The sequence below is a fragment of the Amblyomma americanum genome, chromosome 11 (genome assembly GCF_052857255.1).
Source record: "Amblyomma americanum isolate KBUSLIRL-KWMA chromosome 11, ASM5285725v1, whole genome shotgun sequence".
Classification (NCBI taxonomy): Eukaryota; Metazoa; Arthropoda; class Arachnida; order Ixodida; family Ixodidae; genus Amblyomma; species Amblyomma americanum.
In genome coordinates, this window is record NC_135507.1 from 21,656,059 (window position 1) to 21,677,774 (window position 21,716).

Genomic DNA, 21,716 nt, shown 5'->3' on the forward strand with positions numbered 1-21,716 from the left:
GCAACTGCACGCAGCCGAGAGCATCCTCCGGACGTATGAAGGCAGGCCCATCTAAACTTTTACTCATCCTTGGCCGACCTGATTCGTCCAGCATATCACCGCGGAAGTGTTTTTTTTTTTTCGTACCACCAGCGAAAAGAACTCCGGTAGTGACGTGAAAACCAGGCCTGTTTTAACGGTACACGGGTCCAGCACAGTCCTCTACGTATGAGGGTGTACAGCACCTCGTAAACAACCAAGTTTGAGACCTTTATTTCTCTATGTACCATGGTCATTCAAGCACACAAGCGGAGATCCCTCATTTTGACATCATGATTGATTGAGTTGATCTGCTGGAAACAACCGCTTAGCAAGCCAACAAAACGCTTTGTTGAACTAAAGTGCGGTGAGGCGAAAGCCTTCAGCGCGGTGTTGCTGCTTGTGTGACTGATGTGTGGTTAAGATGTTAATTAAGTACACAATTGTTTGTGAATCGTAAGTGCTGGAGACACTGGAGGGCATTTGAGAGGCATCCATCTGATTCGACGCCTTTCTGCAAAACCCTCTCCAGCATCCTAGACAAAGAGAACTGATTGTGACGCAAAGCGTCACACTGATTGGTCAGAATGGGGGACGACACGCATGACGTCACTCGTACTACAGGGAGCGTTGAATAGAGCTTAACCGCGGCACTAATGCGAGTGTAACATCCTGTACACCCGTACTCAGAATTACTAAACACTCTGACTGGCACCGGCATGTCACACAACCCTGTTTCTGCTATTCGCGTTACCACAGTGGCACAGGTCGGGTCCATTTTTGGAATGCGATATTCAGTGTTTATGAACGCAGTTACCTTGAAAGCTTTCTATTGGTCAAATGTGTGGAGGTCTTGACCCCGTGGGAGCCGAAGCCTGGCCCGTGCGGGAGTCTGCGTGAACTGACACTGACCCCACCTAGTGGCACCCATCTCACCTGCAGGACGCCATACGCGCAAGGTCGCCGATGTTACACACACGCAACCATGGAGCGTGTGCAACAACAGCAGGCCACCCATCTGCATTTCCGCGCATAAATATGCATGCGACCACGAGCTCCTGTTTTCCGTGTGCCCTTTCGCGGTTTTTCCTATGTGAAAGCCGCTGTGCGAGCGTGTGTGTGCGCGCGCGAGCCTGTCGCTGGGTGCCAATAGTTGTCAAAGGTCGGCGGGTTGTTTTTGTTTTCTTTTTGTCTAGCTTGTGCGCAGTTCGTGCTAATTGCTGCGAGGTAGGTCAGCGATGGTCAGCGTCAACCGTTCACGCCTCTGTATTCCGCTCAGGCGTGCGAGAAACAGGAAGGATTGCACATACAGACAAGCGCGCATGCTTACGCACATCTAAGAGCACAGTAAGCTGCAACATCGCGAACCACTTCATTAAGGGAGAAAATAATTACTCGTCACGTTAAGTTAACGTGGCGTCACATGTGGTTTTTTTATGTTTCATAAACTTCACGTATTGCAGACTCGCACGAACCTATGGCAAGAAGGGGCATACGCAAGAAACATGAAGTGCAAGCACATCAGCGACGCAAGTCCATGAAGTCTGCACAAACGGTTCTAGTTCGCACGGCTGCCACAGCGCGTCGCGTGGCGCTGAACTCTCGAAATCATCGCGGGTATATCGAATTTTTGGAACATCCCACTGATTTTCTACGGCCGGCGGAAGTAGTTGGTATGAGCGCCAGAAGTATTTCATAGGTCATATGTCGCAGCGAGAAGGAAGGGTCGGCTATGATAATCACCATGCGCGCGCAGAATCTATCAGTACTCTCTAGTTTTCTCTAAATTAAAAGAATAAAATATCCCCACTGAATTACGCGATGTGCGCTACTGGCAGGCGAGAGATGGCGCTAGTTACTTCCGTCAAACGTTCCTTCAAACTTGCCGTGCGAGTGCCAGCAGGAAATGAGTTACAAATTTTTGCTCTATGCGGAAAAGCAAGACAACCCAGACATGTGGGTGCTAGTGTTTAACGTATTTGAGCACGTCAGTGGACATGTTAGTGTCTGGGAAAAAAGACTGAACCGAACGTAATAATCCATCACTGTAGACGTAACCTCACAGAAGCAAACGCTATTACCGGATTTAACGGCGTTCTGCACGCAACGGGAAGAAGAGTTTCCTGAAAGCAGAAGAAACACGGAGACCTACATTCGGAGGCCGCACGGGTGACCGCGGCGCTGCATTCGCTTCCGTGATCTGCGTGCGCCGGAGCACGCAAAAACACAGGCACGTGCGCGCTTATTACGTCAAGCTGTGCGCGATCGCGGGACTTCAAGCGTTCACCCATGTGCTCGCTGACTTGGTGGGCAACTGTTCGAAACGTCGCGTTTTTTATTGCGTGAGTTTTTTTTTTTAGGGAGGGGGGATACTGTCAGAATGGTTAACGAGGCTATGCGACCTTATCGCCCCCTAAAGAAGGTACTTGCGACAAGCTTAATGGAACAGCAAAAATAGTTAGTGGATATGGCGCTCGGAGGAAAAACGCTAAGGCGCCCGTGTGCTGGGCGATGTCAGTGCACGTTAAAGATTCCCAGGTGGTCGAAATTATTCCGAAGCCCTCCACTACGGACCTATTCGTTCCTATCTTCTTTCACTCCCTCCTTTATCCCTTCCCTTACGGCGCGGTTCAGGTGTCCAACGATATATGAGACAGATACTGCGCCATTTCCATTCCACCAAAAACCAATTATTATTATTATATGGCGCTCGGCTGCTGACCCGAAAGATGCTGGCTCGATCCCGGACGCGGCGGTCGCATTTCAATGGAGGCGGAGAAATTTCAGTGGCCCGTGTACTGTTCGATGTCAGTGCACGTTAAAGAACCCCAGGTGGTCGAAATTTCCGGAGCCCTTCACTACGGCGTCCCTCATAGCCTGAGTCGCCTTGGGACGTTAAACCGCCATAAACCGAACAAAACCATAACCAAATATAGAGATCGCAACGTACATAAAACTCTTATAACACAGGTAGAGGAACAGTGAAAAAAAACCCAACTAAACTACACAGTTGTAGCAATGCTAAACTTGTCAATCCTGATATGCGAGAAACCATACTGAGAGACAAAAAAAGTTGAGGTTAGGTTGGAGCGGGCAGCGTTTCGTCAAGACCACGGCAGGGGAGTAAACACTCACAAAGAATAAGAAAGAACCGTCTGCCAGAACCTCTTGATCGTTTCGTTTTTATGGTTGGCAAGAGTGAAACTTGAAGAAAAAAAAACAAGGCTTCGAAGATGTGGCCACGTGGCGCAGCACGTGGCTGCTTGCTGCATCCACGTGCTGCTGCACGTGGCCATCTGTGCTCACGGCAACCGACCCATCGTGCACGTGTCTCTGCTGAGAGAATGGCGAGTCACCAGGCCAGTGAGGGGAGTATGAAACAAGGCCAGTCAGCGTCTGCCTTTAGTGGTTCCAACTGTGTCTTGTTCATCGCGCTGCTTTTCCGAGTATTCATTAGAGTTAACCTCCGCGCCTTTCCTTTTCCACCTCTTTCCTTCTGTCTGTCTTTAATTAGGGTTTTATAACAGTGCTCAGGCAGCAAGACGAAGACCGCGTTTAACGCATTCTCCCGACGCCCTGGACTTACAGGAGCGCGAAGTCATATAGACCACTTTGGGCGCAGGCGCACTGTATCTTGCATTCCATTTGCCGTCGCACTGTACTACGTGTTCCTCAGTGTATAGCATAAATGCTCACGCATGTCCCACGTTTTGAATACCACGCGGGCGCGGGATCTTTGATGTGGGCATACATACAGTGGCAGCTATATATAGTAGAGCATTCTCTGCACAGTGAGTATTTGTGTACGTGTGGGCGGAGTAGGCCACGATGTTGTGCGTGCTCAGGAAGGGAATATCAATTGAAGCGTGAATCTATTGTACCGCTGGGAGAGAGGGGGGGGGGGCGATTTGGCAGGGGGGGGGGGGGGGTGCTGAGACCGTGACCACGTCACGCGCAGCGAGCGCCAAGAGTGAGTTGACGTGTGGGAAAAAATGCGCCAAGAGCTTTTCGGGAGCGTATAACGGACGTTAGCGAAGCGTGTACTGTGTGTGTTTTCATGGCGGAGGCTATGGCGTTCACGGCTGCGTGATAATTGAGGTCAGCGCCATGGGGAGTTTGCCGCGGAGCGACTATCGTGAGGCGTGCGGTTTCGGCCGGGCCGCATGTATAGTATGCGGCCTGCGCCTGTGTTTATACGTTGTAGCTTGGTGCCCTTTTCATGTTATGTTTCGCGGCTATCCGCCCGCTTCAATGTTTGTTTTTTTTGTGCTATAAAACGAACAAGGCGTGTGTGCGAGCGTCCGCCCTCGTGCGTGAAATATTTATTTATTTATTGGCTGCAACACATTTTCAAACAATGTTCTTAGCAATGTAAGAGCGCGTGTTTTTCATCTTTCATCTTTGCACCAAAAACGAAAATAACATACAACTTAGTTCCTATCCAAACAAATCTAAGCATCAACGAACTAGAACATCATTATTTATTCATTAAAATTTTCAGAAGTTTATTTGCGATCTTAACTGATGCAAAAGTCTGTGAACACCACATATAGATGCCATATATTTGACTACGCTTCCTGCCGAACATAGGATATCGGCGCAAGTCGTATGGGCACCTGCTGTAGTGTCTATCGTTGCACATTGACACTTAGAAAGTAACACGCGCATAGAGTATGTTCACGCAACGAACATATGTTGTGTGGCAATCAAGAATAGGCTGCTTTTATAAACCGAACCTATGTATTCAATCTGCCTGGAAATTCGTCAAGCGTGCTCGCGTTAGATGCGGGTATGTCTGCGGAATGCACGGAAGTATACGGACTTCAGTATATGGTAACTGGAACGAGACAGTATACTAACTGCTTTACAGGTGTGGTAGTTCCGGGTTCGATGCCCGGACTGGGACAGAGTTTTCTTCAGTCATACGAAAACCTGCATGTATGTACCTTTCCTTTACAGCCCAACAGCTGCTCGCAGGTGAATGTTAAAGCAAATCATTTTAGAAAACGCTAGAAAACCTGTTCTACCTTGGAGGGTTTCCTCTAGACATGCTGCGAAGACAAAGGGAAAGCAAGACTGCAGGCCAGCAAACCCTCTTACAAAAAAAATTAATGTGAAAAGCTGGTTCTTTTTTTAGCACTCCGTGCGCGCGCGCACACACACACACACACACACACACACACACACACACACACACACACACACACACACACACACACACACACACACACACACACACACACACACACACACACACACACACACACACACACACACACACACACACACACACACACACACACACACACACACACACACACACACACAAACAAACAAAAAAGGACAGCGCTCAAAAACGCCTGCACTGTCTGAATCAGCGTGTCAAAAGCACCTTTTCTTGCGCGCAGACTCCCGAAGACTCAAATTCTCTTTTTCTCCTTGTTTCTTATTTCTCCAGGCCGCCCCCACCATCCTCCACGCTCTTTGACAGCCCGTGACCGCGTCGGACACGATGCGACCTCGGTCGCTGGCGGAAGCGTCCATGCTCCTCCTTTGAAGGCCTCCAACAAGGTGAGTCCCCCGTCTGTGATGACGACCGCTCTTACCCCCTCTGTCTTCTCCGTTTTATGCTTTCTCTAGCCGTCTTCTTAAGTTTATTATTATTTTTTTGCCATGAAAGCTTTTCTTTGAAGCTTTAGCTCATCGTGTGTATGAGACGCGCCGTATAACTTGCCTCACTGGAAAACTGTGTTGAGTACTGTAGGCTGGTCAAATGTTCAGGAGAAGCCCCCAAGGTGGAGTAAATTTGTAATAAGGGAGTAATTACTCGTTACTCCCTTACTCCATCCAAGCGCAGCCGTATGGCTTCGCTTGGGTGGATGCCAATGAGTAATTACTCCCTTAGTACTGTAGGCTAGAGCTTCGTCGTCTGCCAATAAAGAGGGCAACTACATGCATTTATCTATAGTGTTCCTCCGAAGGGTAAGAATTTCGGTTTAATAAATAATCATAATAATAATAATAATAATAATAATAATAATAATAATTGGTTGTTGTGGAAAGGAAATGGCGCAGTATCTGTCTCGTATATCGTTGGACACCTGAACCGCGCCGCAAGGGAAGGGATAAAGGAGGGAGTGAAAGAGGAAAGGAAGAGAGAGATGCCGTAGTGGAGGACTACGGAATAATTTCGACCACCTGGGGATCTTTAACGTGCACTGACATCAGTTGCAAATCTATGAGTTACGAAAATCTGGATTGACCCGCGGCCAGCTTCAGGAGGTTAGCTGATTGAAGCGCCGCCTGCGAGCTGGACTTTCAACCATATGCGGTTTCTAGCGACTTTTTTTCTTTCCTCACCGTAAACATGTAATATGAGCAGCTTCGACCAGTTCATCTGAGTGCCGCGAGTGGTGTGGCAGTCGGCTAGCCGACGAGTGTTTGACCAATAAGTGAGCGGAATGGACCTTGCGTAGACATCGGTGTAGACTGTGCAGTGTTTCGAAAATCATACAGCCACTTAGCTCAAATCCTGTACGCGCTCTCTGCGCTCCTGTATACAAGCAAACGACAGTGCGAAGGTAGGGCTAAAAGCTGTGAGGTGCTTTGCTTTTTAAGTTTTATCATATTCCGTCTCATGTTGGCTTCATGGCTGGGTCGCAGTGGTCTAGCTACGAAAGCAGTGATCTCACAAAAACGTGTCGTTCAAAAGGGCACCGCAGGGGGATATGTGGATAACGGAAAGTGTCATAAGGTACGCACAAGAGGAAATTTAAGGTGATTCTATATTCAGCTTAAAGTTGTAGCAGTTGATACTTAATTTCTCAGGACTATATAATGAGCGTGCGATGAGCGCTAGGCACGATTCAGAAGTGTTCGGGGCTGTCTTCTTCAAGCATTGTGACGAACTATATTAAAAGCGCTTACGTAGCCCCTGGTGTTAAAAGCTGCGTGGGGTTTAGGGAGCGTTTATACGCAACATATGGAACGGAACCGATAATTGGCTTAACAAACACACCGTTTCATATGATGTTGCATGTAGTTACAATGTTTCTATTGCGCACTGTGGGGTGACTATATATACCGCAGCGGGACTTGCTATTGTTTACAAAGCTGCATGGTGTTTTTCTCTTTTTTTTTTCAATGGAACACAATGTAGCCTAGGCGCTAGTCTTCCTTTTCATTTTTTTTTTCACTGACCATTTGACCCGTGGAAAAATAAATAAACGCAAACACGGAAGCGTTCCTATCTGACAGCTTCCTCGACAGCGCGTGTCCAATGGAAAGAACGGTCGCAGCAGTACCTAGAGGTGGCTTGTACAGAAACACGCGTGAAATAGAAAGTTTAACCTCTGGAGTCCGACTGTGCTGGGGACGGGTAACTGCGATATTCGCGTTTTTGTGTGTGTGTGTGTGCGTGTGTGTGTTTGATTTCTAAAATATACAAGTGAAGGAAGGACCCGTCACTCTGAATAGCGCCGCGTCCGTGACAAAAATATCACCTCCTTTGTTGGTACGTTGATGCCGCTGTGGCTTCCAAAAGATTCTACATTGGTGTTATTTATAATTTGAAATTTCTGCCATGTGCAGTGTATAATGAAAATCCCCTTTATAAAAATGGTGTGGCACACCACTGTAATTTTTTTATTTTCTTTTATTTTTGAGTGACGCTTGCTTCATCGTTCAGTGCGCTCGCGTGCCCACTCGTGCGTATACCTATATGTGCAAATTATTCAAGGCGAAAACGCGGAACAAGCAAAGAACCCATTCTCTGCAGCCGTTCTCGATTATTTTTTTCTGCCTTTTCATTGGTTTTATAATTGTTTTTTTTGGGGGGGGAGGAAATGGCACAGTATCTGTCTCATATATCGTTGGACACCTGAACCGCGCCGTAAGGGAAGGGATAAAGGTGGGAGTGAAAGAAGAAAGAAAGAGGTGCCGTAGTGGAGGGCTCCGGAATATCCTTTTAACCGCTGGTACCTAAGTACGTCATCGCTGTAGGTTTACACGCAATCCCGTATTCGCACGTTGGGGTACAATTATGTTTACCATCACTTTTGCTTGACAGCTCCCTGCTACGTCGTCACTTATGTATATGCTGCTTTCCCTCGGAGGAAGTATAGCAGAGCGGTGGCCCGTTCAGCTGCACGCATAGAGACGCCTCGCGGCCAGTTTTGTTTCTAAAGGAGGCTCCTCTGTTGGTTGGTCTCCGAGGGTCGTTAAGTGATTTGTCACGCCTAAATGAGAGCTGGGAAGAACCGCGCTCCGTGACGCAACCGCGGACACTCGAATGACCGTTGTCCCCCCTCGAGTTGCCCAGCAGATGGCTCTGTCGCGTTCTGTCCACTTTGGATCTCGTCCGCTCTTAATGGCTCGCATCCCACACCGACAATCGCATGGAACAAACGCGCCTTCCGTGAAAGTTGTCCGCGCGGTTATGATGGCCACTATCTCCGTATACTGAAAACTATTATTACGCGCTCGTCATCTCTGCGGAAAGCGAACGTCTCAAACTAGACGTAACTATACGGTCCGGCCTGCTCAGTGGTCGGTCACATACGCGATGCAGAAAAACCGCAGCACAAAGGCCATCTTGCGTGAAGGATGATTACTCTCTCCGTGAAGGGATTTTGGGCTCGCCATTTGCTGGTGAACCGAAACTCAAAAAGTACACGTAACTACAGGTCGGCCCACTGTGGCTGTTTTTTTTTAACTCACTGTACGAAAGCTGTTGTAACAAGAGAGAGAGGGGGTTTATTGATGGGAAAGGCAGAGAGGTTGGCCTGAAAAATAAATATGTGGCCTGCTACTCTGCACTGGGGAACGGGAAGAGGGGAAAAAAGAGAGGCAGGTGATAAAAAGACAAGGCATAATAATAATAATTGGTTTTTGGGGAAAGGAAATGGCGCAGTGTCTGTCTCACATCTCGGCGGACACCTGAACCGCGCCGTAAGGGAAGACAGGGCACACTTTCTAGCATCACAATGCGAGGCAAGGTCCGTGTCGCTTAAAAAGCGTGAGAGCGCTCGCGTTGCCTGCACAGTTTTCAAACTATCTGGCGAAGCGGCGAGGATCAAATCCTCCGAGAGGGGCCTGGCGTCCATAGACTTCAAAGCGTTGTCACAAAGCTGGCCCTACAACGTTATAGCATTAGTATACGGACTGTAGATTTCATCAAGTGCCTGAGTGTAATGTACGAAAATTAGCGTATACAGTTCCCGGCAAATTTTTGTTAGCTGCGAAGTTTGAACCCATTCTTGCCTCCCTTCTATATAGCGGCTTCTCTGCGTACTCGCACCATGCAGTGGCATCCATACTCCCGCAAGCTTTTTTGAAAAATTTTCGATGTGTACTACGTGTGATACACACTGCATTGAAGGTACAGAGCAAACCCAACAGGGAGGAAAGCTGACAGGACGAAGATGAAGGCTGATGCTAGAAAGCTGGGAAAGCAGTTGGATTTGTCCTCGATGACTACTTTGATGCTTTTACTCTAATGGATTCTCTTACTCTAAGCCAATACTTCACGGTGGCAACAGAATTTTTCTCAAGGGTTGAGATGGGCGGGGGTGGTTTGGGTCGCGGGTGTGGCGGCGAGTGGGTTAAGGGTGGGTGGCAGACCCGTAAGCAAGAGGGTACGCTGGGGAGGTGTCTGGTGCTGCCGGAAAATTGAGGCTTCTTTCTCCAAGATTTCACACAGAAAACGTCGGCGTTTTCCCCAGGTGGCGCTGCTTTCGCAGGGGCGGCGATAGTTAGACACAGAGATGAGGTCAGGAAGTTTGCTGGTATAGCGCGAGCGCGGCCGGCGCAGGAGAAGGTCCATTGGAGGTTCAGTGGGAGATGTATTTTTTTTTGCTAACGATGGTGATAAAGATGACGCGGGCTCAGAGACAGGCAGTTGAAGTTGAATACCTCAGGATTGCCTTTGACCGATTTTTTTTTTCATTTGGACACACTCGGCAGCATTCCCTCACCGCCACTTCCTTATTTTATTTTCAAGGAGCTCGTTACGTAAGCGTACGAAAAAAAAAAACACGTTGAATATCTTGACTATACCACAAGCTCCGAGGCTAGGTGGTGGCCCAACAAAATTTTCATTTGTGCAGCGGCATGGAGATAACCATCAGTGCGAAAGGCACAATCTCCGTTTCGGCTATTTCACACGTTCAGGAACTCTCTCATAACGGAATAACCGAACGTGGAGCAACGTTGCGAGTCGAGTGATTCCACTATGCCGCGTAACGACTGTTCCAACCGTACACGCGGAGTTCACGTTATCTCGCCGCTTCGTGCGGCCTTCATGTTTCGCCGAGGAAAAGTTCAAAAAAGAAGCAAGCGTTCATACGCCGCGCATCTTCTTTGCCGTGCTTTCTCATTGAAGCATCCGGAGGGAGTCACACGCCACTTACACACCGTGGCGGCGCGGGGCAGCTAGCAGCGGTGACGCGGTGGGAAGCGTAACGCCAGGCCGCTTCGCGGAGTCAGCGGGGCCTGACGGCGATGAACTTTTCGCGTGCAGAGGGCGAGGATGGATCCAGGTCTTTGCGGAGCCGCGCTGGCGGTGAGGTCGGCGGCACGCGAAACTATTAACAAGGACGACCGGCTTCCGCGCGATGTCGGCCCACACTAGACCGCACGGCTGCAGCACGACACCACGCAATCCTTTAAGGAAGCGCCGCTTCGATGTGTTGCCCGCTTGCATTATGGTCGAATGCGTATACAGTCGTGTGCAATATAAGAGGGAACAAAGATTGAGCATTCATTCAGTTATTACTCCATAATTATGTGCGACAAGCGGAGTAATTTTTGTTTCTGTTTTCTAGCTAGTTTTCCTCTTGGCGCATAATATAATAATAATAATTGGTTTTTGGGGAAAGGAAATGGCGCAGTATCTGTCTCATATATCGTTGGACACCTGAACCGCGCCGTATGGGAAAGGAAAAGGGAGGGAGTGATATTTCAAATTTAGTGAATAATAAATAACAAGAAAATTCGCGATTTTGTGCGAAAAATCGGTTCGCTCCTATGTTGCTCACGGCTGCACCCGTTCGCGGGGCAAAGCATAATAATAATATAAATAATAATAATAATAATAATAATAATAATAATAATAATAATAATAATAATAATAATAATAATTGGTTTTTGGGGAAAGGAAATGGCGCAGTATCTGTCTCATATATCGTTGGACACCTGAACCGCGCCGTAAGGGAAGGGATAAAGGAGGGAGTGAAAGAAGAAAGGAAGAAGAGGTGCCGTAGTGGAGGGCTCCGGAATAATTTCGACCACCTGGGGATCTTTAACGTGCACTGACATCGCACAGCACACGGGCGCCTTAGCGTTTTTCCTCCATAAAAACGCAGCCGCCGCGCTCGGGTTCGAACCCGGGAACTCCGGATCAGTAGCCGAGCGCCCTACTGATCCGGAGTTCCCGGGTTCGAACCCGTCCGCAAAGCGTAGCCCCGTTTAGAATATTATCCTGGGCTTAGTTGGCATTCAGATACATGTTAGCCTTAGAGTGCAGACGAGTGGTGACAGGGTCTATGCGCTGACGAGTACAAGGGACGGTAATACGCGGCTGTGACGTCAGTGGCGACGACATAACGATCTGAAGGGCGTGCAGCCCAGAGCACTAAGATCCGAGATGTCACGCTGCCACTGAGTTTACGCAGCATGGCTTAAATATTGCGTAATTGTTTTTTGTTTCCCGTCACTTTACACGGTAGGTCCCGACGTGGGCGCCCCTTGAGGCGATGAGCACACCTACTATACAAGAGGACAGCCGCCACGATAGCTGTGCGACTGGGCGATCTGCAATCCGAACGCGGTGGCGTTTGCTATAGGTTCTCGGTATAGTACTTGGTTTGCGAATACCGCCGAGATCAGAAACAAATCACGCATGATCGGCTCCAAAGGCACATACTATAATTAACCAGGGACTCAGTTCGACGGCTTTCCGTGCAGGCTGTATGCGAAGTGTGCCGACGGGGCAGTTAGCTTTCGTCCGATCGACGTCAAAGACTGCTATGCGCACACCACTTGTGTCGGTTCTTGGTGAATGATTTAGTGTTTATGTGTTTATGGGTTTAACGTCCCAAAGCAACTCAGGCTATGAGGGACGCCGTAGTGAAGGGCTCGGGAAATTTCGACCACCTGGGGTTCTTTAACGTGCACTGACATCGCACAGTACACGGGCCTCTAGAATTTCGCCTCCATCGAAATTCGACCGCCGCGGCCAGGATCGAACCCGCGTCTTTCGGGCCAGCAGCCGAGCGCCGTGACCACTCAGCCACCGCGGCGGCTCTTGGTGAGTGAGTTGAATTGTTATGCAGCAGCGATGGCAGAGACTGGCTTCCTTCAGGTCACACGTGAATATCATGCAATTTAACATTTTGTTATCAACGGCGAAAGCTAATGAAGAGGGCCACCTGATTTTTCCTTCGCTTCCTATGTCCAGTTGTATACAAAGCAACGCCAGGTCCTATCTACGGGGATCGCTTTGGCGGCACAACCTTTTCTAGAAGATTGGCTCCTTTCAGAAATAATTTGTTTTTTTTTTAAGCATGAGCTTTCAAAGCATGCTTGTGGAACCTGCCGCACCTGTTTCCTATATACAAAAACCTCTATATGCCCTTTTCAGAGAACAGCACCATATGGAAGAGGTGGTTCTACTGTCGATCTTGCTTACACATAAAGCATGTCAGCCAGTGGGCAACTGATGTACTCAAATCACTGCAACGCATGAATCACCAGGAAAATCGGGGCATGCGCTGAAAAATGTAGAAAAGAAAAATAGCTTGGGGTGCATACTTTGGACAAGCGCATTTTGCAACAAAAAATTGTTTATTAACGCAGTGTTTTCATATATCGTAAGATTTCACTATAACAACCAATAGGCCCGCAGATCTCCTCTCAGCAGGCTTGAATTTTTTTTTGCTATTAACGTTTTTGATATCGTAAAAAACGTTCCCCGTTGGTTTGCTATGACAGTCTATCTACTGGATACGAGCGATGGACAAACTTTAAAAGAAAGATTTTTCTGCGAAGCGGAAGATATTTTCATAACAGTATACCTTGCACAATTCCATAGCTACCTTACAGTTAAAATTGATGTCCGAGAATCCTGGACTAGGTTCTGTCAAAAGCATTTCACCCTACTTGAAGGAGCATCATTATTTTATTCCTGAATAGGTACAGATCGGTGCAAAAGTATACCGCTCTTCTCAGGGGTTTAAATGAACGATTACTCCCTTCACGGATCCCCTCTACTCTTCATGCCCTCCAAACGCCGATTGCCTTGAGTACAGAACGCATCAAGCTCGTGCCGGGCTGGTTCGTGATGTAAGCTTCTGTTAAACGAACAGCACGACAGCCCAGCCGCAGCACGCCGCGAGTGTTCTGCTGTCGTAGATCTCAAGAAGCAACCAGAGCCGCCTGACAGCACCAGGTCCTCCGAGTCACGTGCCGTCTTTGCCAAAGGTCACCAGGCGGTACGGTTTGCTTCTCACTCGTGCAGAGGAGCCCTTACAGCGCGCCTAAATATCAGGAGGTCTTGAAAGGAGAGGACGAGGGTTAAACTTACACTTTAAACGCTACTACACTTTAAAGGGGGTAAACAGGGAGTAAGGTGTCCTCTAGTATCCTCTTTTATAAAAGGAAGTGCGCTAGCAGACAGCTTACCCCATTTTGTATTTAGAGTGTATTTCGCATAAATTTAGAGCTTGAAGGAGGCATAAGTGCTCCACTTATGCCTGCCACCAAGCAAACCATGATGCCTGGTTAGTTTTGCGTAGATGCTTTTGAAGGCAGATGCTTTTGCATCGACACTTTTGCATAGATGCATGCATAGATGTTTCTGAAGGCAAGCAAGGCATCAATGGGGGCTTGTTGGTTGTACATTCTTGATGGAATTAAGGCGCTACACTAGGAATTAGACGAGACAAAACGGGATACATAGGACAAGGACCTGTGTACCTCGTTTTGTCACGTCTAATACTTGGTGTAGTGACTTAATTCCATCAAAAATTTTGAAGGCCTATGAAAACACGCGAGCACAGATGCCCCTTGGTTCCTGTGTCCTTCATGGCCACAGTGCCCTTCATTAAATCTAGATCAAGCGACCGCCAGGGCTGGAAAGATTTATATAGGCATTGTTCGACCGACCAAACCGATCAGTTTCATATTAATTACGAACATGTAAACCAGCTGGGCCGAATACGCGTCCTCCCGAATTAACGCTCACTCATTCGCTCGCTGGCAGAATGACGTCACTCCATTAGGCCAATTACCGTGGCCGCCGTTGTTTCACTACCCGTGACGTGTACTTAGCCCTGCGCTGCCCGAAACCGCGGCGTCGCTCCGTGTGAGGTCATCGTCACGGCAAGACGTGGACAACGTGGCGCCTGGTTTTATAGTCTTACCTCCGCGGCTTCACGATCCACCGTCTCCGCCCTTCATTCGCTTGAACGTCGACGCGAACGTTTTCAGAAAACAAACAGTCTGTCGCGAGAAAATGGAGGGGGTTCTTGGCGTGCGACCGCCGTCCAAGGGAGGGCTTCCTGGACTCGCCTTCTCATTTTCTCTCCTATAGCTTCCATTTTACTTCTTTTTTTTAAGGGGAGAGAAACACAGGTGCCGCGCTTCAGCTTCACGCGCAGCAATCAAAAACTCGTCAGCCTTCACGCTACGTTGCAAACCCCGCCGGCGTAAGAAAAACAGAGTGCGAGAAAGCAAAGAAGCGTCTTCCCTTCTGTCCTTAGACGCCTCCTACTTCCATCTACATCAGCAAAGACCACTATCGCAGGCCTCTAGCATGGCCAGACAGCTACGCGCCTTCGCATGCTTGTGTGATTATCCGCCACAATCCGTGCGGCTTCCGGTGCCCGTAGTGTCACATTTGCCACCTTCCTTGCATTGGCAAAGTAAAGGAAAAGGGAGAGCTTGACCTTCACCCTTGTTCAGAGACTGCAAGCCGCGTCCTTGACGGGGACGAATCTTCTTTTCGTCTCGGTTACACGAAGCCTACTGTCAAGATTTCCAACTTTCAGTATAATTCTACCATGCAAATTAGTCGCAAGGACAGAGCGAGAATTGAGGTGAAGAAATGCTTCCTGACAGCCACAGCCTTTTGTAGTATGCACAGACGGTGGTATAGGGTGATAGGTGGGGTTGATCCCAATGTTGCACATGTGCTACGAAGAGAAGCCGTAGTGGAAGGCTCCGAATTAATTTAGACCACCCCGTGTTCTTTAACGCGAGTTTACACCGCAGAGCACTCGTGCATTATTACAGTTCGCCTCCATCGAAATGTGGCCGCCGCTGACGGGGCTCGACCCCGCGACCTTGGCCCCAGCAGTCGAAAGCGATAGTCACTGCGGCAGATGAAATATTTGTGCAGGTGGATAACCAACGAAGGAGTAAGTAAACAATGGAGAAAGTACTACAGTCGAAGCTCGGTTTGCCGAAACGGTTTGTGACGAAATAATGAGCATAACGAAGGAATGACGATTCCCTTGGAAGTGATCACTAGTGGTCAAACTCTTTTATAATTCCGACAGCGGTATAGGCAGTGCCTTTCTACTTACGAGCGCCAGTAAGTTTAGGCTGGCCCTTTACCCTTTGTGTTCACCTGTCCGTGAAAGTTTGCTAGACAGGGGATACGTGCTGTTGGAGCGCCTTGAAATAAAGCGCATATTGATAAATTTTGCTTTCGTTGATGTCTTTTCATTCTATGCAATACACTGTTGACTTTGTATTCGCAATCCACCCATTTTCAGCACTATATATAGTCCTCACAAGGACAGCGGCTTCGCTAGCCTGGCGTATGTTACGCCGCCGCCTTCAGCGACAGCAAGGCGAAAAGAGGGAACCTGAAGGACGCACGAAAAATGGAGAAAAAAAGAAAGAGAAGAATCTAGGTCGCTCCAGAGTTGTCTTCCCAGACATGTCTTTATAAATTCTATTTTGTCTTTCGAAATGGGAACTGTAGAAAAAAAGAAGGCACGCTAACTACCCTGTTCTTCAGCACTACAGATCTGAAACAGTATCTCATCGATACGAGTCCTGGGAAGAAAAGTACAACGCCATCAAATCGCAAGCACGAACTTAACCGGCGTGTCCTCTACGAAGGATCGACACGTGTGTTCATATATCTATATATTGCCGGAGGGACGCGATGGCCGCGCCTCCCGGCGGTTGACCGCGTCGCGCCGAACACGACTGACCGACCGACCGACCTTCTACACTATATACCTCTCCTCCCGCCTTCCGACAGCGAGGCGGAAGAGTTCGCGGAGGGTCCGCTGAACGGACTCTGCTCTACATTAGGCCACGGCACTACAACATCCATCCCGCCCCCCCCCCCCCCCCCCCCACACACACACACATGTGTACTTCCTCGTGGACAACGTAGGCTATCTGCGTGCCTCTCTCACCCCTACACGACCACTCAACAACAGCAACACGACTTCCCTGCTTCTTCTTGTTGTTAGGCCTAGCCACGAGCTTGGCCCCAGGCGCGTGCTCTGGAAGACGTCTGTGTACCACAGTGGCGCCGCGGAGCGCTCACTCCTGTGCCCGCCGCCTGGTCCACGTCCTCCTCTGCTCTTTTTCCTTTCCTCCTCGTCCTCTACGCGAAGCCGTCGTCGCGCGGCCATTACTGGTCCCTTCCTGGCCGGCGGGTTCTCTTGTGCGTTCATTACGATGCCTGTCCCGAAGCCTCGGGCACCATCGGCTTGGGCAAGTCGGCGCTAGCGGGGAAGGGGGGGGGGGGGGGGGTGTAAAGGGTGAGAGAATACGAAGAAGAAAAAAGGGTCACAGGAGCAGCAGCGGGCGCGCGTACCCACATACAAACGACCCGTGCCCGCCTTACTTTTTTTTTTACCTCCTACACAGAAGCAACGCTCCCGCCGCTCAGTCGGCCCCAGCCTGGAAGGAATCTTGCTCCCCACCGGCGGAAGCGAATCCTGTTGCTGTCCAGGGAAGAACGAGTCGACAAGAAGAACGAGGTAACGCGAGACTCGGGGGCGCAGACGGAAGAGGAAATAAAACAAAAAGTGTATCAAAAGCAGAAATAGTCCTGCCAATCCTCGCCGTATGTACTATAGTACTCCGCTCGTATATAGGAGTTGCACCTCCTCAGCTTCTTTCACGTCTTTCGTTCGGGTCGTTCTTTATTTCTTTTCCGGCTATACAGTAGTTTGTGCACTTCCTCGTTTGTTCCATCTTGAGATTTCCGACCCGACGTGCCTGTGCAGTGTTGTTCGTTGAGCTGCTCCCCCGCCTTCGCCAAAAAAAAAACTTCACACTGGCTTCCTTAAGTAAGACATCTTCTGGAGCTGTCGCAGCCATAGTCTATGCCCGGGCAAGTTGAGACGCATCAGCTACCCGCCCCTTTTCGGCACCGCAAACTGATGGCGCAGCGCACCTCGTTTGCTGGCTTGTTTAGAGGACTCCTCTCCGGTCGGAGACGTCTACGACCCCGGCAACTCGAGCGCGTTGCCCGGATCTATTTGTTCTTATTACTTTTTCTCCCGTGTTACGCGTCATTCCTCTCTTTTTTTTCGTGGTATTTTCTCCGGCCTTTCCAGTTCCTGCGGCGGCCGTGAGCGCCCTGAAGCGTAACCAGCGCCCAGACGAGGGCGTTGCTTCTTCACCGTAGAGTGAGACATCTATGGTAGAGCTGGGCCGACACCATGGCGTAATGCCACCACATGGAGGTGAATGTGAGCTGCTAGCTGATATTCTACATTCTAAGGTTAGATTGCATTCTAACTGATACAAGTAGGGGTTGGATTCAGTTTAAACCGAAAAAAAAATCCGATAAAATTATGCGCCGAACTCAATTTTAACTAATTCGGTGTAAACCGAACACTGTCATCCTTGAAGTGAACACCGCAACTATAGCTAACTATGAGTAGGACAAACATTCAGCCAAAGGAGGATATTAACGAAATGTGGAAGCCATGGTCATTTGCGGATTCGGAGAGCTGCTCCGAATCTTCGATTGAAATACGCTCTTAATATGCGAGCGTGGGATTTCTGGTCAGGCAGTAAGCTCAAGCGCTCCTGGTCATAGCACCCCCCCCCCCCCCCCCCGCACACACACACCCGTTGGTGTTCTTTTTTATATTTTTCACGTGCCCAATTCGGAAGGCGAGGCAGGGAGGAGGAGTAGGAGGAGGAGGGGGGGGGGGGGGTGCCGAAGTCAGTGAGAGTTAGCGGGAGCAATCCCGCTGGTTTTAAACACAGGTCGTCTACGGACTAATCGCGACCCCGACACAAGACGTCATTCAATGTGACAATCATTGCAGGCCGCCCATCGAAGCTGAGAAAACCAGGATCGGTATAGTATAACGATTCCCTCCCGGATCGATTCCGTTTTTGAATTTCCCGGCCTTCGCCAGTGGCTGGAGTGACACCACGCCCTATAGTCTTCAGCCAATAAACAAGAGCGAACGTGGTGCGCGGCGTCATTTAGCCAATGCTGAAGGGCGGGAAATTAAAAAAAAATGTCACAACATCGGTTGGGGAACCGTTATTTTACGTCAGCCCAGGCTCCTGGATCCAGCCGGTAGAGGTTCTTGCAGCAGCCTTGGTATCAGGCGCCGTCCACTCCACCTAGAAGGACCGTGTGTCTCAGGTAATGGTCGATAAGAACAACTCTGCCGGCCGATTTGGGGGGGTATATACTATAGTAGTAGTGTAGTCCTCAAGCGTTTTCCGGATGTGCTGTTGATATTTACAGTGGCCTTCTGTAAATAGGACTGCATATATAAGGCCGTTTAGTTTTCAACACGCGAAAATGCCTCTTGTCTTCATTTCGAACAGCGAGCCATCATCATCATCGCAAAGCACCGTTCGAAGCGAAATTTATTTCTGGCATATAATTTTTCTTAATCTCGGGCCACTTGAAGTGGCCAGAAGCAATGAAATGTTATTGCTCGCGAATGTAAGCGTCATTAGAGTCTAAACCCCTCCCAATTCCCAAGACACGAAAACAAAATGTACAGAATAAGAGTGATTGGGGGAGGCATTACGAGGCCGGCTTGCGCGTGTTGCTACTCGCCCCGCAACATGCAGTGCGACGGCATGATTACACGTTCGGTCGGCGAGGGGGCGGGTACGCGCCATTTTGGCCTATTGGTTCTTCCTCGGCAGTCCGGCCCTGAACTTGTGAGCTGGAGCGGTTAGATATTATCTCTCCGGAATCGGGGCTGGAAGGGTGTGCACGAAGACGGTCGACCTGAATTTGAAGGAAGCAAATGAGAACGGAAGACCGGTGGACGTTAATGATGAATGTAGACGCTGTTAGACGAACGGTAATCGTCCTGGCGGCTGGCTGCGTCCGTAGTCCAGGAAGGGAGGTTCCACACGTTGAAGACCTGCACCGTGTTTAGAGCTGCAGGTCTTTAACGTATGTACTAGCGTCCCTTACTTTTAACGCGAGAGCGTTAAGGCACCCGCTTTGCAGGAAATCCGACGTCGGCGTTGTGAGTGAAAAATCCCCGGAGAAGCAACATAGTTTTGCCATCTAGGTCACGTGACCTTGGTGCGTCATCACAACCTGTCCACTGGATTGTGAGCAAACTTAATACCGTGGCAGCTGGCAGTTAAATTAATGGTTGTCCGTGAGAGGCCGCTCGGGAAGAGCAACCTGAGTCACACAAGCCCCATCGGTGACAGCACCTGCCATCGCAGGGCAGTGGTGCATCACTAAACCGCTGCACCACTGCGCCAGGAGTGGTATGAGGACTCTCAGGGATCTATGAGCGTAAAGTCGAGAATGACCACTCTTGCATATATATGTGCATTAACCCATTAACGCTATCGCCTCATAGCCTTAAGGCAGAGTTTAAGTGTCCCGTCCAATTTTTCTTTCAACCCTTCATCAACCTTCCGTTGAGGTGTTCTGTAATTGTTAGGATGTGCAGATAGGCTCCATCCGTTGCGAGGTTTTTGTTCGTTGAGAGGTTGTATCAGTATGGAAGGTCTCGGTGTATGGAACCTCTTTGAGCAGCAGGGGTTGGTTAAAAGAAACTGCACCATTCAAGAAAGGCACCTGAACGTCGACTGGCTGATGAATAAAGGACAGAGTAGAGTAATAGGCGGGTATAAAAGCAGAAATAATGTTGCAGGAACAGAGGGGGTTGCGGCGAGAAGTAACTGCATGAACAGGAAAGCACGTTCACATTACAAGCACATTGGTATCGTTGATAGTAACGGCTGCTGGGACTGGATGCTGTATGGGCATCGTTCATGCATGGAGCACAAATACGTGTGAGGAGCTCCACAGACTCGGTTCCAAATATCAGCTGTCGACAGCTGCATGGGTTTTAGGACACTGCATGGTATGATGCAGAAAATTTTGGCTATAATATAGCAGGGGTATTCTGAGCGATGTTCGTTGTGGACATTATATGCGATGTCATAGAAACTTCACCGGGTCAAAAACCTCAATCCTGATTGGCTGGCGGACAGTGACGTCGCCACAGCGGAGCAATCTCATTGGCAGGAGGGGCGTGACGTGTTCAGCTCTGCAGTGACGTCTCACCAGACCAAGTTCGTTTGTGTGAGGCCTCCAACCCTGGCAGGTGGTGTAGCTGGAATATCTTGGAAATAACAACCTGGGTCTCAGAAGCCCTACAAGTCACTTCCGGCAATGGTATCAACAGCTTCGAATGGTATTGTATTGTAAACATATAATGGAATTAGGTTCCCCGGTGTTTTTTCGTCCCGTCATCTCTCTACTTCTTCCCCTCTCTTGACCTTGAGGAAGTGAGTTTTGTGTACTTCCGTCTTGAGAGAAAAAAAAAAGTCATGCCCCGAGGGCAGCGTTTCGTGCGGCCGTAAAACCTGACGGCGGGAATTAACGAGGTGCCATGCGGCTGGTTCTCTTTGGAGGAAAAGAAGACAGAAAAAAAGAAGCGACGAGGCCTCACCCGAACCCGTCGGAATGAATTGCTCTCCTGCTGGGCTTTTGAAAGCACGCTTAGTTATACAGTAGCGACGCAGATTGAGAAGCGGATAACGAAAGAGTTAATGGGACGCGTCGCCATTACTACACACTGCGCTTGGCATTAAATAATCTTTTGGCGCTGCGCAGCTTCCGCGTACAGAATCATTTAAGCGAGCCAAGCAAGCACGACGGGAATGTATAGGTGACGTTCCTGCAATAACATACTGTAGTATAAGCTTCAACTAACGCAGACCTTATTACTGCGAAAGCATTTCTAGGCTATGTCAACGGAGTCGTGTCACCAAAGCGTGTCACCAAAACGTGTCCGCAGCGATTGTGACGTTCTCAGAAGAGGTAGCATGAAAGGAATGTTGTGATCGATAGAGGACGATGTGAGGATGATGCGCAAAAAATTTGACGTCAATAGGATGATTAGGTAATTAGAACCAATAATGTCAAAAATTTCGAAATAGCGCGGACGTTGATGTAGTGAGTGAACTGGGAAAACAGCCGTGGACGGCAAAATAGTGGAAAATAGGCAAAGAAGTGAAAACAAAGTTTGAAATGGATTGAAATATGTTTGACGAGTGTTAGTCAATCGAACAAAAGTTTTACTGACGTAGATTAATTAGTTAATTAGAAGCAAACGTCAATGCACTCAAAGAGGGGCAAAGAGAGGCGAGGAGTGTTAAGGAGGCGTTAATGTTTTTTCATTTCTCCAATGCGGGTAGCCGCAGCGATC

At 49.0% G+C, this 21,716-nt stretch overlaps 2 protein-coding genes across 5 annotated transcripts in view; one reads left to right on the forward strand and one right to left on the reverse strand.

Moving 5' to 3' along the window:
• LOC144111279 (THAP domain-containing protein 11-like) overlaps positions 1-21,716 on the reverse strand; it is a 230,762-nt gene that overhangs the window by 194,843 nt on the left and 14,203 nt on the right. The window lies entirely within an intron of this gene.
• The window catches only part of LOC144111269 (uncharacterized), a 129,205-nt gene that overhangs the window by 82,138 nt on the left and 25,351 nt on the right, over positions 1-21,716 (forward strand). For all 4 annotated transcript variants that reach the window (XM_077644498.1, XM_077644502.1, XM_077644499.1 and 1 more), the window contains exon 2: positions 5,477-5,589. The gene's annotated coding sequence lies outside the window, so the exon portion shown is untranslated. The remainder of the gene's footprint in view (positions 1-5,476; positions 5,590-21,716) is intronic.